Genomic DNA, 19094 nt, shown 5'->3' on the forward strand with positions numbered 1-19094 from the left:
ACATATTTATCACTTTCATTTTTACCACAACTAAAAGTATATTTTCAAAAATAGCTTCTTTATTAAGCAGCAAAAGACTCTTATGCACTTATTCTTTATATATATAATAAATAAATATTTAAATAAATAAAAATCTAAAAAAATAAAAAATAATTTTTTAATTTTTTTTCGAATTATACTATTTCGAAATTCAAACCCTAAACCCTAAAACTCAACTCTAAACCCTAAACCATCAATCCTAAACTTATTTTTTTTTTATATACGAAGCCTAAACCCTAACCAATCAATCATAAACCCTTTTTTTTTTAAATACGATCCCTAAACCCTGAATCATCAACTCTATACCCTAAACCCCGAAACATTAACTCTAAACCCTAAACCCTAAACCTTCAACTCTAAACCCTAAACATCAACTCTAAACCCTAAACCCTAAACTTCAACTCTAACCCTAAACCATCAACACTAAACCCTAAACTATCAACACTAAACCCTAAACCCTAAAAAGTAAACTCTGAACCCTAAACCCTAAAAAAATTAACCCTAAACCCTAAAACATCAACTCTAAACCCTAAACCCTAAACCTTCAACTCTAAACCCTAAACCCTAAATCCTAAACCCTAAAACCCTAGAGTTGATGTTTTAGGGTTTCGATTCGAAGGTTTAGGTTTTTAGGGTTTACGTTTAGGGTTTAGAGTTGATGTTTTAGGGTTTAGATTTGAAGGTTTCTGGTTTTAGGGTTTAAGGTTCGAATTTCAGAAAAATATAGAGTTTAGGGTTTAGGGTTTAGAGTTGATGTTTTAAGGTTTAGATTTGAAAGGTTTAGGGTTTAGAGTTTAGAGTTGATTTTTTGGGGTTTAAGGTTTAGAGTTGATGTTTTATGGTTTAGGGTTTAGAGTTGATGATTTAGGGTTTAAAGTTGATGTTTTAAGTTTAGATTTAGGGTTTAGGGTTTACGTTTAGGGTTTAGAGTTGATGTTTTAGGGTTTAGATTTTTAGGTTTAGGGTTTAGAGTTTATGTTTCGGGGTTTAGAGTTTAGAGTTGATCTTTCATGTTTTAGGGTTTAGGGTTAATGATTTAGGATTTAGAGTTGATGTTTTAAGTTTAGATTAGTTAACCATATGTTTTTTTTGTCAAAGTTAATGAAAAGGTTATAAATGTCTTTTACCTCTCATTAATGATGAGGGTAAAAGTGGTTAATGCAAACATGAAAAGTGGTATTTTGAAAATGGCATTTTTGGCAATTTCCCTTAAGTCTATCTTTAAATTTTCTAACATTTCGAAATATTTTAATGTCATTTTTCCATTTCACATCTAAAAATATATCAACATTTATCTTAAAAAAACATTTACTATACATCAAATAATCGAATAAGACAACATAAAATTTGTATATATAACGTCAATATTATTAATTTATAGAACTTTTAATGTGATTGCTGATAAATTAAATTGCAAATCTATGTAAATAGCAGACCTGTAAGCTGTTAAATTTTAAAAATCAGTATAAATATGTACTAATTCCATTTATTTTCGTTGTATATTCAAATTTTTCGTTTCACAATAAGTGTCGTTTTAGAATTTTAATGCAAAAAATATTAACTTTATATGATATATGATTATTTATATTATTTAGTTTAATATATTGTAATGATGTTTTTATTTAGAAAATATATAAAATTAAATATTTTTAATATATGTATACAATTTTAAATTAATAATTAAAATAAAATGGATAGAGTATTATGTCTCGAGATTCTACCGTTATTGTTAAGTAAGTATATATATTTTTTAGTTCAAAAAAAAAAGTATATATATTTTAATTTAAAGCGTGACTTCAATTTGAGTTGGTCTCTGAAAATGAGCCCAAAACCTCGTTCGTTGCTTCGTAGAAGATTCACAGTTTCACACCATGTTCTTCATTTATTGCTGAATCTCGTGCGAGGCTGGACTCATAACAATAAAGTATTTTTATCAAACAACTTCGTTTACGTTAAAGATCGGTATGTATTTTACTATTTAACAATTAGTGGATGTAAGGGCATGTCACCGACAGAACCTTCCAGAATTATATATTCTCCGAGATCACTTTAAATCTACTTTCTTTTAAGCTATATATGGAGTGATAGAAGCTATCTTTGTTTATGTGATGTCTCACAGAACCTGAAATCTAAATTTCTAAAAAAATGAAATCTAAATTACGCTTAGTTTTTTTTTTGAAAAAAATATTGAATACGTCGTGGCCTACTATTCACATTAATTCTGAAAACGATAAGAAAATAAAAAGAAACTGTTAGAGCATCAACATTGGTTGAAGCTCTATAGTGTTTTCAAATAATATTTTAAATTGTTATAACACTTTTCTCTTCTCTTTCTTATTTTTCTTAATTTTACATTTATTTTATTTATTTTAATTTACGAAAATACTCTCGAGAGCTTACCAATGCAAATGCTCTTAGTCTCAAATTACGCTTAGTCACTACTCCACTTACAAGACTATACTTAGAACGGACACCGATCTTCGATATAGGCATGTATGTCAACTTGAGATGGGTTTTAGTGTGTGCAAGATAAATATTCTAAGGCTTCGAATGTTTATAACAGCTCTGCCCCGCACCACAGTTAACAGTAACAAAAATCTTTATATATATCATATATCTATACGTTTTTATAACTGTTAAAACCGCACCGCAGTTGAACTGTTTGTCCCGCATCGCTTAAACCGCAGTCACCATTCGGAGCCTTAATATCAGACTAAGGCTGTACGACTTATTACGCATGAACAACCAAATTTGTAGATGAACAATGGGTTCCAAGTTCCAAGTCCACGTCACTGAAACAAATATTTCTGAGTTTTTATAAATTGTGAGGAGATGGAGACCAGAAAAAAGCTATATTGAAAATCTGTATCTAATTTCATGCTAATTGCAATATCAAAATAAAAATGGAGATTTTGTTTCGAAAATGGTTTATAAAAAAGTGTCGGTGGACTCAGCCAGATTTCAAGAATTAAAATTGAAATGAATTACCAATAATTTGAAAGCGAATTAGGAAAGCCGTAGAGTCCCCTATCTTTGTCCATTCGAAGGCTTTTCATTTGAAAACGGAACTCTTTGTCGGTACGGTTATATACTTTTTCCATAAAATTGTAAAAAATATTGAATATGTCGTAGCCTATTGTTCAATCGAAGAATATTCTTTTTTTTTTGGTCAAACATCGAAGAATATTCTTGGGTTTGAATTTCTAGATAGCAAATTAATTCTGAAATTGGTAGTCTCGCAAACAATAACGGGTGTGATTGGTTGAGGAAGTGGCTTTCTGTTTTTTTGCTCTAAGATTTAAGTTTTAGATTTTTAGCTTTAACTTTAATTTATTTTGCTGTATAAAATTTTCAGAGCATTGTATAAAATCTCTAGAGAAAGTGTTTTCTAAAGTTAACATATTTATTTTTATAATGTTTTGGCTTTAGATTCAATTTTTAAAATAAAAGCATGATTGCTTTAAAAAATGGAAATAGAAATTAAAAAGACTGTGCACAACTCCTACACCCTCAACCAATCATATTTTTCCAAATAAAACCCAACGCGTAAATTTTCAAACTGACGATAAATACTAGAATGTAGAAATAGACTCAAATAGTAGTTCCACTCTGCTACCGTTGCATGGAAACATTCTATGATTTTTTTTTTATTAACCAAGTGTCCAGTAGACAGAAACCTAATCAACTAATTTTTTAGAGGTCTCTATCCACATGTAACAGGTAAGTCCAGTTGATTTATGTGGGAGTTAGAAATCCACGCCACTAAACCACATGAGAAACTAAGAATTCCGTGAGAAACTAAAAATCACTAGACCACACAACGTGGTTTGCATGGATTTTTGGTCATTTGAATTGATATTTTTCCTTTTGCATGAAATTTCTTATATTTAAAATCTATCGATTATGGTGAAAGTAGAGGAAAACAATATGGCACTGATCATTAGCCCTGTGACGGATCCGGATATCCGGAAAATTTAGGATATCCGGATCCGGATATCCGGGAAATTTAGGGTATCCGGATCCGGATTCGTTGTTTTCGGATATCCGGGTTTCGGATATCCGGGTTTCGGATATCCGTCTCGATATTCTATTATCCACGGATATCCGGATCCGGATCCGTCAAAATAATTAAAAATAATTTTTTTTAACAAAAAATACTAATTTTTTTAATATAATACATAAATTAAATATTTATATATGTTTATAATATTGTAAAAACTAAAATATAATATTATAAGATTAATTCATGTATAAATATTAATATATCAAATATAAATATTAATAAAATTTAAAAATTTAATGTATTTTAAAAATACGGATCCGGATCCGGATATCCGGACCTAAGAATTAAGATATCCGGATCCGGATTCGGTTTGCACGGATCCAAGATTTTATTATCCGGATTCGGATCCGGGCACCCTAGATATCCTATTTTCGGAGCGGATCCGGAGCGGATCTTGGATCGAATCCGGATCTCGGATAATAAATCCCAGGCCTACTGATCATGATATGAATACTACTATAATTTTTATATATACTATTATTTGTGAAAAATATTTTTTTGCATTCGAGTTCTCATGTTAAAAGTTAGAGCGGTTAAAATCAAAAATACCCTTAATAAAATTTTATATATAATTAAAATTGAATTTTAATTAATAATATTTGATTCAAAAAGTAAGATAATTCTTATATATTATGTTGTTATCTTAAAACAATACTTTTCAGCTAAAAAAAATTAAGAGACAAAATCATTTATAGTTAAATTTATTAAGCAAACACATTTATATAAAGATATTTTCCAAAATATTTTAATATGTGGTGTTTTTAAAAATTCAGCACAATAATAAATATATATGTTTTCATGAAATTCTTGTCATATATAAATAACTTAATGTTTTATTTTAATTTTTTTGAAAATATACATTATAAATTATCATGTTGATTTTTGAATTAATAAAATATAAAATAAATAAATATTCGTAAGAAAATTATATCCGCATGTGCGGACAAAACGCATAATTATTAAATAATTCAAATACAATGCATACTATTAAAAATATGAGAAGCCAATAAATTATAGGGCTTGAAAGTTAAAAGTTAATTTAAGATGGATTCTTCCAGGTCCACATGAGCCGCGCGTGGATATGAGAAACAAATTTCAACAGTCTGGACGAGTAGAGAGAGTGAAAGAATGTAAGTGTAATTTTTTTTTTTTTTTTTGGCTCAACTTCAACTTATCATTCACCAATTCGTGGTAACGAGATTAAAACCATACAAGATTTTCACCCCACATACAATATCGAGATCTAGTAACACCCATGAACACTTAGAAGGATCCTACGCTACCCGAATCAATCCGATATTGCATATTTCACCACTACGAGAACAAGATCATTCCACTACCGGAATGAACCGTCTCTTAACCCCTAAATTAGACCACACGATAGAAAGCAGTGAAAACAACAGATGGACAATGAAACTTAAGCATGATTATAGTATAAAGAGTACGCAATTGATCTTCCAATAATCTGAGTTCAGTTCGAGTATCAATCACCACAACACCTAACAGGTGCATTCCAGCCTCGGTTCATACCCGTCGTCTTCCACTACCTCCATCCTTAGCCAAAAACCGGACAGCTACATCCGGATTGAAAAAGACGGACCTTGACGAACGGTTGGCATGGCCAGTACCTCAAATCACAGCTTCAGGAGGTGCTAACTCGTACCACCGGGATGACCTCGGGCCGAACACCGGCGCAGGGAAGTAGAGCTTCGCCACGTTTCCCGACCAAAACCAAACCTCCGGTTGACTACTCCATCGGCTTGAATCTTGGAGCGTGATGTCCCTGAGGACCAGAGAACAATCCTCCATCCACCGCACTGTGAAAACTCTTCTCCGCCTGACTTACCTCCACGCTAGGATGTATATCTGTGATAAAGAAAGGTGCCAGACTGGTTCACGCGCCGTCGTCATAAAGCACTCGTCGAAGATCTGAAAAGTAGAAAACTAGATCTGACAGGTACTTCGATCCTAAACGCCGACTCATCTCTTCTCGGTCGCACGGAAAGCCTCACCGTCTCTCCAACGAAACGTCGGGGACCGTCACCGTCGAGCGAACCGCGTCTTCACGAGGGCTCGAGCTGGCTCAGAGAGACAAGCATATCTACTAGGGTTGACCGAAGAGGAGAAGAGCAAAGAGAAAAGAAGCAAAGAGGAAGAGATTCGCCTCCGGCACCACCGCAACGGCAGGCCGGAGCTAGGGTTTCAGATTAAGAGAGGCGGCTTCTGTGCTACGATGGAGAGAGAAGTTATTTTTTTGTGACCCTAGGAATGTAAGAGCATCCGCATCAGTGAACCCCCTCTTGGGGTTCATAAGAATTTTTTAATATTTTTTTGGTGGGACCACAAATAGTGTTGAACCTCTATTTATTGTGTTCTTGCATTAGTGAATCTCAAGCAAGGATTCATAAAAATAAAATATTATTATTTATATTTTTTTAAACTTTCAATTAATTAACAATACATGAATAAAATATAATAATCTTTTATAATTTTTTTAAAAAAATTTATTCAATACATTAAGAATAGATAACATAAAAATGACATAAAAATTTTATTCAATACATTGAGAATTCAAGAACATACAAAGATTATTCATACAATAATTGGCATTATTAAAAATTAAAAAAAATATAAAATATAAAAATACAAATTTATATTAATTTTTTTATATATTGAAATTGGTTACATAGTTATGACAGGTATATCAAACTTAACTAATTTTTTTAAAAACAATTAAACCTACACCTAAAATTCTCAAAGTTCTATCTCCAACGTCACCGTCTTCTAGTCACATACCGGAGCTTGGACCTTCTCCACTCTAAACACCTAATGTCCTCGCCACTAAAGACTCACCCCTTTTGCCACCTTCTCCTCCATCAAGCTTCTCTGCCTTGTCTACCTTCCTGTAACACAATACACAAACTACAGAATATGTATTATATAGAACGCAAAGAGTCAGAGGCAGATGTGCATGGTAAATCGGACGAATTGTCTCAGGCATTAAACATCATCTCCAACAATGGAAGACAAAAAAGACAGCATATTACCTTGTGTAGTTGCATGATTCTATCTCTCCCAACCGTAAGTGCACGCCTTGACACTTCGATCAAATGAACCAGAGTAGAGCTCTGCAGTTCTGTGTCTGAAACATAGGGAAAAAACAGTGTTCCTGTGACCTGTAAATGCCTGTAGACACATAATCATAAAAGCTGAGACAAATTGGACCTTATGAACATGGCGATCAACTCCTCTAGTCGTCAAGTAACGACCATCAGAGTTAACAGCTAAAGCATCTACAACTACAACAAACAGCAATCATGAATACAAAATGAAACCTTAAGAACGTTCGAGAATTTGGAAGTACCACTCTGAGCAATGGTTCCAAGACAGACAGTCTATAAGTTCTTCCTTTGTCACCACCATCTCCAAGCAAAGCAGGCTCTGTCACACTCAAGAACCTCAGCTTATCAAAGCATCACTTGCATTACTGTAAACATATACAAAATACACATTCAATCAATTCTTGTGACTATATAAGCTATGAACTATGAAATCCAACAATCTGCTCACCTGCCAGTGATAAAGTCTCAAACTTTCACATTCAAATCAAGTTCCCATGACTAAAAATCAAAACTTTAGTAGAAACGAACCTCAGCTTGGCACTCGAACTTCTCACCGGACCCTTCACCGCGAACAAATTACATATCTTCTCGAGGTCCCAACTACATGAAGCGCCGGTTCTCAGACCACCACCACTGCGAGGAAGAAACACACAAGTAGATATATTGATTTCAATAAACATACACAAGAAATAAGGTCCAATTTGTCAGACCACCACCATTCTCCTCTGATTGTTACAAAAGAGAAATAAAAAACAGAGAAGAATTGAGATGAAAGGAGAAAGAATTGAATCTGATAAAATGAGGAGAGAGGAGAGAAGGGGACGAACAATGGAAAGAGATGGAGAGAGAGTGGAGGAAGCTAAAGCTAGACTTATTACCGAACTCCAGCTTCTGTAAGAGACGAGGAGAGGATGTGGAGAAGGAAAGAGAAGGCAGTGACTGATTGACACGTGGTCTGAACCGCTTAATACGAGTTCACTACTAAGGATCGGTTCAATGAATTAAAGTCATTTTTCATTTTTTTAAATCAATTCGGGCCTAGGAACTTGAGCCCATGAACCCCATTACATCCTCTAATGTGCCTGCTCTAAGTGTAATAAGTAGTTAATAGAAGCTGGATAATTATAATCAATCTTCGGGTTATGTTTTCTTCGGTTGATATTGGGACTGGATGGTCGCAGTTTTAGCTAGCAGCTGCGAAGATGTCTCCCTTTATCACGCAGTAAGCTCCACAACGTTGCAGTTAAGGCTATACACGTTGAGCATTAAATGTGGCAATAAATTCTTCACTAGCTACTTCTATTTTCTTTTTCCCTTGTTTTCAGAATCCTAAGATGTGAAACTGAATAAAGTAATAAAAATAATAAATACTACTATGTAATAATCCACGTCCTATTACAAATAATGAGATATTTTATAAATTATTGATTAAATATAACAAAAGATGAAAATATATTCTAATGATTTAATCAAGTTAAAATTGTAAAAATATTTAAATATCAATCAAGTCAAGTATACTATATATTTCTAAAAGGTTAAAATTATTTTTTTTATAAATTTATATAGTATATAATTAAATTTAAATGACACTAAAATTAGTATATATTAGATTTTTAGTATGAATATGTAATATCTATTAAATGATGCTACCTAATTGTATAGTTTTACGATCACTTGTATTTTTTATAACAAAATATTTTAAACTATTATTCAAAAAAATTCAAAGTGAGATTTTTAAGAGTTTTAGTAATTTATAATTATTTTCAAAATTCAAAAATATAATATATACGAAAACTCTATTTTATCATATACTCTCTCTGTTTTTAAAAGATGCATATTCTAGACTTTTCACATATATTAAGAAAACTCATTAAATTGTTTTTTGTGAATAACAATTTTTCATAACTTTTAGCCAATAAAAATTCAATAAACACCATTAATTTTTTTGAAACTTACAATTTTTCATAAACTCATACATTGAAAAAGTAAAAAATGTATCTTTTTGAAACAATTTTTTTTCCAGAACATACATCTTTTAGGAACGGAGGGAGTAGTAAATATGATGGTTTTATTTATTTCGATAATATAAAATTAAACAAAAATAATATATGATATAGAAATTGTTATCAAATATTTGTTATTCAATATAATTTATTATCAAACTTATTTTAAAGGGGGATTTGCGAAAAGTGACTCAAAACTTGATTTTGAATACAAAAGTGTACCCCAAATTCAATCAAATGCAAAAGTAACCTAAAAGCCTAGTGACTTCTTTGTAAGTCTTCTCGTTCAGTAGATCTTAAAAATAATTTTATAATTTTATAAAAAATATTTTGATGGGTAAAAAATTGAAATCATGTAATAATAGACATTTCTCAATGATGTAAATTTAGTTTATCTGAAACTGAATTATTTTCAACATAGATGAGTGAATGTATATTGGCTCATGAGTCATTGGTTTAGGGTTTGATAACATATGTTATAGTATTGTATGTATCTTTAAGGTTAGATTATGAAATCTTTCCTTCATTTTTTTTTTCAAATTGACCCATATATGTTTAATAACTATCTAATAACTTGATTTAAACACTTTCTAAGTTTTTTTTTTATGTTTAAGAAAGTGTTTTTTGCATAGTTAATTGATTTTAGGGTCTAGAAGACTCACGAAAGACTTAAAAATAAGTCTTCAGACACATCCCGCCTAAATTTTAGTAGAATTTATGGTTCCCGCCTAAATTTTGGAATGATTTAGGTTTCCCGCCTAAATCAAAGTCTTCCGTAAGTCTTACAGGAGTCTTCCATAAGTCTTCCAGGAGTCTTCCATAAGTCTTACAGAAGTCTTCTGATGGATTAGATCTTAAAAATAATTTAAATTTTTTATAAAAAATATTTTCATGGGTTAAAATTTGAAATCATGTAATAATAAACATTTTTCAATGATGTAAATTTAGTTTATCTGAAATTGAATTATTTTCAACATAGATGAGTGAATGTAGATTGGTTCGTGAGTCATTGGTTTAGGGTTTGGTAACATATGTTATAGTATTGTTGGTATCTTTAGGGTTAAATTTGAAATCTTATCTTCATTTTTTTTTCCTTTTTCAAATTGACCTATACATTTTTAGTAACTATCTAATAATTTGATTTAAACACTTTCTAAGTTTTTTTAGGTTTAAGAAAGTGTTTTTGCATAGTTAATTGATTTTAGGGCCTGGAAGACTCACAAAAGACTTAAAAAGAAGTCTTCCGACACACCCCGCCTAAATTTAAGTAAAATTTAGGGTTCCCGCCTAAATTTTGGAATAATTTAGGTTTCCGCCTAAATCAAAGTCTTCCATAAGTCTTCCATGAGTCTTACATAAGTCTTCCATGAGTCTTAAATAAGTCTTCCATGAGTCTTCCATAAGTCTTCCAGAAGTCTTCTGAGTCGAAAATATTTAACCTAATTGGAATTTTTGTCTCCATATATAAAGAAAATTTACACATTCTCTTTCTCCCTCTCAAATGACTGCAACAAAATGTAATGTTTCTCACTCTAAAACTCTCTAACCTCTCTCTAATCTTTGAACATCAAAACACCAAACTTTATATCTATTTCCCACTTTTTCTTATGTCTTCTCACTAATTTATCTTTTTTTTGCAGGTTTTTCATTACATGATTCTCATCTTTCACTTTTTCGAAGGCAAATCTCTAAATTTTGGATATGAATTTATGTGTGTGTTTATATGTTATATTCTAAAAAGCTATAGATTCAACATAGTGTGACTGTTTTGTTTATTTTGTAAGCATAAAATTTTCATTTTTGAAGTTTTTCTCTGTTTTGAAGTCATTTGAATGTTTTTGAATTTGCAGGTTTTTCAAGATTTGAGAGACTTTGAAAGACTTCTCAGAAGACTCTTAGAAGACTCTCGGAAGACTTCTCAGAAGCCTTCTCAGAAAGTCTTCTAATGCATTTTATGCTAGAAGACTTCTCACGAAGTCTTCAGGAAGTCTTCCGAAGTCTTCTGCCTAAAGTGATATAAATTTTGGATATGTATTTTGTGTGTTTCATATATTAGATTCTAAAAAATTATAGATCCAACCTACTGTGACTGTTTTATTTATTATCTAAAATTTTATTTTTGAAGTCTTCTCTCTTTTGAAGTCATTTGAATGCTTTTGAATATCCAGATTTTTCAAATCTGAGACAGATTTTGGAAGACTTCTGGGATAATTCTTAGAAGACTCTCGGAAGACTTTCAGAAGACTTCTTGTTAAATATTCTGATGTATTTTATGCTAGAAGACTTCCCACGAAGTCTTCAGAAAGTCTTCCAAAGTCTTCTGCCCAAAGTGGTACAAAGAGATGATGTGAAGTGGAGTCCAAACTTATCTATTTTGAGAAATAATATCTAACTGTGTAATAATTTTGTTTATTGTCTTTTTATGATTTGTATGTGTAATATTTTAGTTGTAAACTATTTTGTAAACTTTAAGAGATGTTAATCAAAAGAATGGTAAATATGTTCATGTTTTGCCAAAAGTACTTGACTTCATTAAAGTTATTGATGCAACATACCAAAATTTTTTTTTAATCATTCTACCCACACATAACAAAACACAACAACACAAAAACTTATTAAAATTTGCTAAAACTAAGAGAGAAGACTTCTCAAGAAACCTTAGTCAAATTCACAAAAGATCAAAATTGAATGTTAAGTGAAAGTTGAAATTTTAAACCTCATGGAAGTTAAAAATTGTATCTTATGAGAAAGACAACACAAACACAAAACATCAACTTAATAAAACAAAATCATCGGAGAAGACTTCTTATGAAGTCTTCTACAAGTCTTCTATGAGGAAGACTTACAGAAGACTTCTCCGTTTAGCTAGAAACATTATTAACCATCAATTTTTGTAACTTCATAATGATCACCAATTAAGTTATAAATTCGAGTCAGTAGTCCCAATATTGACTAATAAATATGAATTAGCAAGAAGATATTAAAAATTCAATTTAATTTTGGATAAATTTGAAGTTTAATAAAGATTTACGTAAAAGACTTTTTTTGATGTCATCCACGGTAGACTTCAAAAGAAGTCTACTCTGTGTAGACTTCAAAAGAAGTTTTCTATTTAGGTCATTTTTGCAATTGCAAATTTAAGAAGGAAGACTTCTTAAGAAGTCTACTCTACATAAGACATCTTCGGAAGTCTTCCTTTGTAAATATTGGCTTAATTTTGAAACCGAATTTTTTTCGAAATTCCCAGAGAAGACTTCTAAAAGAAGTCTTCTCGGATAAACAGGTTACTTTTGAATTTGACCGAAGTTAGTCAGAATTTTGACTTTTTGTAGAAGACTTCTAGGGAAGTCTACCTGAAGAATACTTCAAAAGAAGTCTTTTATAAGTCTTCCGGAAGTCTTCTCAATGTGTCAAGAAGTCTGCTGGGTTACTTTTGCAATTGACTATATTTGCCTTTTTTAGAGAAGATTTCTTTAGAAGTCTTCCGTCGGATGATTTCTCTAGAAGTCTTCTCTCGCGGGCAAATGTTTGACCAAAACCCATAATTAAACTCGAGAAGACTTCTAAAGAAGTCTTCTTATGGAAGACTTCTTTAGAAGTCTTCTCATTAATATTAAATGTTTTACTATTATTTTTCAATTGCAAAAGTAACACACGCAGACATCTTCCGACATTGAGATGACTTAGAGAAGACTTTCAGAAGACTTCTGTAGAATTTTTCTCTAGGAAGACTTCTGTAGAAGTTTTCGCTAGGAAGACTTCTAAGGAAGTCTTCTACAAAAAGTCAAATTTATGACCAACATCGGTCAAATTTAAAAGTAACATGTTTATCCGAGAAGACTTCTAAAGAAGTCTCCTAGGGGAATTTCGAAATTTTTTGTTTACAAAGAAAAGTTAGAAGACTTTTAGAAGTCTTCTATTAAAAACACACAAAAGGTCAATTGCAAAACTAACCTATGCATTGACCAGAAGACTTCTAAAATAAAATGTAGTTCGCGATTTCATATCTTGAACTCGTGAGATGACTTGTGTGGTTTCTCCAATCACCCAGAACTTCACCACAACAGCTACTTACTCGTTAATCACCAAAAATCATGAGCTTATGAACCTTACATAATTTGTAATCAAAATTTTCAGTTTTTTTGATGAATTTTGAGAGAAAGTGTAAGATATGTGGTTTGTGTGGATAGGAAATGAGAAAGGATAAGAAAAAATCAAAACTTTAGGGCAATAACACTCTCAATTTGGTAGTTCATGGTGATTGAGGTATTGATGTCAATGGTAAAGTTGTAAATATTTGGTGGAAGATGAAGATGGTAAGGTAAAATCATTATTTTCAAAAAAATAAAAAATAAAAATATAATGGCATTTTCGTGAATAACTAGAACTTCTAGGGTGAATAAAACAAAACAAAGTTTCAAAAAAAGTATAGGTTATTTTTGGGGTTGACTTGAAATTTTGAGTTATTTTTGAAAGAATCCCTATTTTAAAATGTATTAAATTATTTTGTAGATTTTATTTAAGTAAAGAAAGAGAGAATTTTTTTTTGAACGTTTGATTAATGGTGATATACTTTATTGTTAGGGATGAGCCAAAAAAACCGATCCAAACTAAACCGACCCAAAACAAACCAAAGTATATGTCTAAACCATTTTGTTCAAGACTTTAGCAACCCAAATGGTTCAATTTGGTTTGGTTTTAAACAGAACAAAAAAACTGAAGTTCGTTAATTAGATTAATTAAATATACCAATAATCTTAAAATTTAATATATATATATAACCATTTAACCTAAACAAATAAATATAATTTATACATTTTACTTCTAAATAATAGAAAAACACAACTAAAATAAAATAAAGGAATATGAATTTCATATATTAACATCAAAACCGAAAATTACCTATGATATTTATAATGGATTTGAAGATGATAACATAAAATTATTGGATTATATCTTCTATATTTTTATTGTTATTTGATTATACACTTAAATATAAATAAAATAATGATTTTGCGTCAAATGATTGGTTTGCTTATGTTCTTATAAATTATACTTTTGTAGTAGAGCTAGAACAAAATTAAAAAAAAATCAATCGAAACAAAAACCAAGCCGAAACAAACTAAAACCAAACTGAACACAAACCAAAACAAACAGCACACAATGAAACAGATTACTCTCTGGGTCATTGTGTCACTGGATCGACCGTGGTTGAACCGCAAATAGTTAAATTAATAAATGGCAATATATATATATATATATATATATATATTATTTTTTTTTGTCATCAACTTTACAGACTCATATTGACTCTGTAAACCACACTGGGAGATCTTGATCTATGTGAACTACAATAGACGTTTCCTTCCTAGAACTGCGGGCTAAGCTATCCGCCTTCTTGTTCTGCGTTCTTGGTACATAGATAATCCCTGCTCGGAAAAAACTCTCTTTCAGACTGTTTATATCTTCCAAATAACTTGCAAACGCTGGCCATTCTTCTGGTTCTGAAACCATCTTCACCAATTGAGAACAATCCGTTGCAAACGTAACTTGAAATTGTCGTAATTTTTTCATGCATTCCATTGCCCATAGTAACGCTTCCATCTCTGCATGAAGAGGGAAGCCCGTACATTCCTTGCTCCCATCAAGCCCTCAAATCCTTCTAAGGTACTGTACCTTCCTTGACCTGAAAAAATATCCTTGACCATAGTATCCATGCAAACTGATGATCCTCCATCTGTGGAACAACTCTCCAAAAGAGATGATCCATGTTCACAAAGAGAGAGCTTGTTGGAAACATAGTTGGATTTGTTGGAATCTTTGAAAGAGCCCATACCTGAAGTGCAGGAGGGCATTCAAAAAAAAACATGGTTGATCGATTCTTCCTCAGCTCCACATCTTGCACAATAAATATCTCCGGGTATCCCTCGCATATGCAAATTCTTCTTAACTGCTATGCACCCTGTCACCAATTGCCATATAAAATGCTTAATTTTCGGTGGACACCGTATTTTCCAACAATATGCCTTCAAAATATCCACCGTGGGTCCAAACACTAATGGTGGTTTTTCCTTATCTGGATATATCCTTTCAACCTGATATCTAGATTTAACCGTATATTTTCCATTATTTTTGAAATGCCATCCTTCTTGATCTGCCATCCGAGTTCTACTCAGTGGTATACTTTCTATCAATTTCACATCCTGTGGGTCCACCAAAGCCCGAAGCACCAGCGAATTCCATCTTCGCAAATGAGGATCAATAAGAGAATCCACTGTAAGGTCTGGGTAAAGATTGTGTTGATTTTTATTAGCTGGTCTCGGGCGAGTGGTTGGAAGCCAAGGATCATTCCATACGGATATAGAGGATCATGTTCCCACCCTTTTGATTAGTCCTTTGCTTATCAGAGATCTAGCAGATACAATACTCCGCCAGCCATATGACGGAGAATATGAACGAATCGGATCCAGAGGTGATGCATTCCTGTAATACCGACCTTTAAAAACTCGAGAAAATAAAGTATTTGGCTTCTCTATCAGCCGCCATAATTGTTTACCAAGCATAACTGTGTTGAAATCAGTGATATCTTTAAACCCTAAACCTCCATCGTCCTTACTAATACATACTTTATCCCATGATTTCCAATGCCTTCCTCTTGTATTACCGCCAGGGCTCCACCAAAATTGTGCTACCGCACTCGTCAGTTTTTTTGCAGTAGCCTTGGGTAAACAATAGCAAGACATCACATGATTTGGCAAAGCCGTAATCACTGATTTGATGATCACTTCCTTTCCTCCTTTCGTAAAGAACTTAAAAGTCCAGCCATTGACCCTATTATTTAGCCGATCTTGTACGAAGACAAAAACTTGTATCTTAGAACCCGCAAGACTTTCTGGCAGGCCTAGATAAGTTCCCATCCCTCCCAAATTCTGTATGCCCAGAATATCTCTTAGCTCATGTCTGACAGATTCTTCGATCTTGTGCCCAAATTGAATTGAAGACTTATCAAAGTTTATTAGTTGATCTGAAGCTATCTCACATTCCTTTAAAATCCTGAGAATGGTGTGACACTCTTCCTTTTGAGCTTTACAAAAAAGAGACTATCGTCCGCAAAAAGCAAATGTGATATTGAAGGGCATGCTCTGGCCACCTTTATTCCTGTTAATTGTTTCTCCCTTTCTGCCTTCTTAATATTTGCTATCAAAGCCTCGGTGCACATAATAAATAAATAGGGAGATAAAGGATCTCCTTGACGTAAACCCCTTTGTGTCACAATGAGGCCCCAAGGTTGGCCATTTAAAAGGACCCGATATTGAACCGATGATATACACTCCACCATTAGTTTAATCCAATGATCATGAAACCCCATTTTCTGTAGTAATGCCTTAATAAACTCCCATTCTACCCTATCGTAGGCCTTACTCATATCCGTTTTGACTGCCATATACTTTCCTTTACACGCCTCATTAGTCCGTAATCTATGAAATATTTCCTGTGCTATAAGAATATTATCAGAAATCAGCCGTCCTGCCACAAATGCCAATTGCGTTTCTGATACGAGAGAGGGTAGCAACAACTTCAAACGTTGACACAAAACCTTCGAAATAATTTTATACCCTACATTACATAAACTGATAGGTCGCAACTCCGTCATCCTTGTAGGTCTCTCTGTCTTTGGAATCATACATATATTAGTAATATTTAACCTTGAATCCATTTCTCCAGAAACCAAAAAATCAGTCACCGTCTCCACCAAATCTCTCTTAATAATATGCCATGAGTGTTGAAAAAAGAGAGCTGTCATGCCATCCGGTCCTGGTGCCTTCTCTGGATGCATCATAAACAGAGCCTCTCTGACCTCATCCTCTGTCGCTATCCTCAATAATCGTTGATTCATTTGTGGAGTTATGCCCGGTTTTACCTCTGAGAGAAAATCGTCAAACTCCGATGGAGAAGTTGTAGTAAATAATTCTTCAAAATAGTCAACCGCAACTTTCTCTACTCCATTATCCTCTGTAATCTAATTTCCCTCAACATCATATAGCCCTACGATCCTATTACGGACCCTTCGTTGCTTGGTTAAAGCGTGATAGAATTTTGTATTGAGATCTCCAGATGTATACCACATATTTCTACTTTTCTGATGCCAGTACTCCTCTTCGTCCTTGTATGCCTCTTGCAACTTCCTAGACACCTCCATAATATCCTCCTGAGATCTAGTATCATCTGTTTGTACCTCTTCAAGAGCTTTCTGTAAGTCTGATATTTTTTCCTTCCCATAAGGTGGATTATTTTTCCTCCATTTGGCTATTTCATGGCGGCAATTACTAATTTTTGCCACTATACCAGTTCCTGTTCCTTCACTATTATCGGACCATCCCATTGTAATTGATTCCATAAGGCCTTCTCGTCCAACCCATCTCTTATCAAATCTAAACTGCCCTTTTCTCCTGAGAACTTTATCTTCTAAGTAAGCCACCACTGGGCGGTGATCCGATGCCACCATCCCTAAATATTCTGTATAAGAATAGGGGAATAGCGTGTGCTAGTCCTCATTCGCTAATGCACGATCTAAACGACATCTAACCATTACTGCCCCTTTGCCTTTGCCTCTTCTTCCTTGCCATGACAACTTATTTCCTTTGGCAGGAAACTCCAGTAAACCACAATTCCTTATCATATTGTTAAAAAGAACAAATGAGTTCGCACTTCTCAAAGCTCCACCTTCTTTTTCATGATTTCATGTGATCTCATTTAAATCACCAATAATAAACCAAGGTTTGGATCGCGAAATTCCATATCTAGTTAAACGTTCCCACACTTGTTCTCGTAGGTCTTGAACTGGATCTCCATACACAAACGTCATATATACCGTTTTCCCAAGAGCCACTGCTTCCACATCTATCATTCGATTACTTGAATATAAAACATCAACCTGATACTCATTATTGTAATAAAGTGCTAGTCCACCACTTCGTCCCACTGGATCCACTGTGACCAGATTATCAAATCCGAAATGAGATTGAAATTTCCGGACAAACTCAAACTCTTGCTTTGTCTCCGATAAAAATAAAAAATCTGACTTATGTTTATGTCATATCTCTGTTAAATAACTTATAGTCCACTTACTTCCAATTCTTCGGCAATTCCAACTTAGTGCTCTCATTTAAAAAATATATAGAAAGGCTCCTTTGAGATGACTAACAACTTAGTGCTCTCATTTAAAAAATATATAGAAAGGCACCTTTGAGCTGACTAAATTGGGTGTAATGATACCCTGAATTCTCCAACCCCCATAGTAAGTAGGCTCTCCAACACGTTAATGCCTTCAAACTTATTAACTTTACTATCTCCCCATCCCATAAGAATTTTCCTTGAAACATCCAAAGAAAACACCAACTTTCAAGTTTCTCACAAATTTTCCAACATATGACCAAACACCAATATAGAACGACATTAAATAAGATGTAACAATCACCATAATGATTTATCAAGACTAGAAGCAAGAAGAAATAACCAACAATTCCATTTTTTCTCCAATCCGTAAACATGTGTGGACCACCAAACCTCATAGCAATCACAACAAGGATGCACACATAAAAATCATAATATCTGTTTGGTTGAGCCCTTTGTTGACCACTATAGACACCAATAATTGGCATATTTCCGTAGAACTTAGAATAGGTGTAAGGTGATCTTACTTGTGTTTGGTTTGATGAGACCAAACACATCCACTTCTCAGACACTGAGAACAACCCCAAAATAAAACCTACGAAGTCTAATAACAAAATTATTATCCATTGGTGCCAATCCTCAATCCTCAAACTTAACCATCTGGAAATTCTTTTTATGTCATTCCTTTCCAAA

At 32.9% G+C, this 19094-nt stretch overlaps 1 long non-coding RNA gene across 1 annotated transcript; it reads right to left on the reverse strand.

The window, feature by feature from the left end:
* Positions 1–6738: 6738 nt before the first annotated feature.
* On the reverse strand, positions 6739–9881 carry LOC106409470. The gene is made up of 2 exons (XR_007326632.1): positions 7150–9881; positions 6739–7005 (listed from the first exon to the last, which is right to left on the reverse strand). It is a non-coding gene; the product is annotated as an uncharacterized LOC106409470 (long non-coding RNA).
* Between the last annotated feature and the right edge of the window lie 9213 nt (positions 9882–19094).

Source organism: Brassica napus, chromosome C7 (genome assembly GCF_020379485.1).
Source record: "Brassica napus cultivar Da-Ae chromosome C7, Da-Ae, whole genome shotgun sequence".
Lineage (NCBI taxonomy): Eukaryota > Viridiplantae > Streptophyta > Magnoliopsida > Brassicales > Brassicaceae > Brassica > Brassica napus.